Genomic DNA, 449 nt, shown 5'->3' on the forward strand with positions numbered 1-449 from the left:
TCTTCCTAGTTCAGCGTGGGTGGAGCTCAACCTTTCGCTCGGATGTGTGCTCTCAGAGGCTTCAGAAACCCTTACGGTGTCCCAAGATGGGTGTCTGGGCAGAAAGAGAGGAAGCTCAAACAAAGACCCGAGCAGTAATTTTTGTTATTCTTCCCCCAATACTCTTTTTTTTTTTTTTGAGTTGGAGTATCACTCTGTCAACCAGGCTGGAGGGCGGTAGCACGCTCCCGGCCACCGCAGCCTCGACCTGCTGGGCTCCGGCGATCCTTCCGCCTCATCCTCCCCAGAAGCCAGAACTACGGGCATGCGCCACCACGCCCATCTAATTTTTTGATTTATTGTAGAGATGAGGTCTCGCCAAGTTGCCCAGACTTATCTCAGACCTGCGAGCTCTGGCAGCCCTCTCACTTCGACCTCCCAAAGTGCTGGGATTATAGGCGTGAGCCATC

This window comes from Carlito syrichta, unplaced genomic scaffold (assembly GCF_000164805.1).
Source record: "Carlito syrichta isolate Samal-C Ts95f unplaced genomic scaffold, Tarsius_syrichta-2.0.1 Scaffold307240, whole genome shotgun sequence".
In the NCBI taxonomy this organism is placed as follows: domain Eukaryota; kingdom Metazoa; phylum Chordata; class Mammalia; order Primates; family Tarsiidae; genus Carlito; species Carlito syrichta.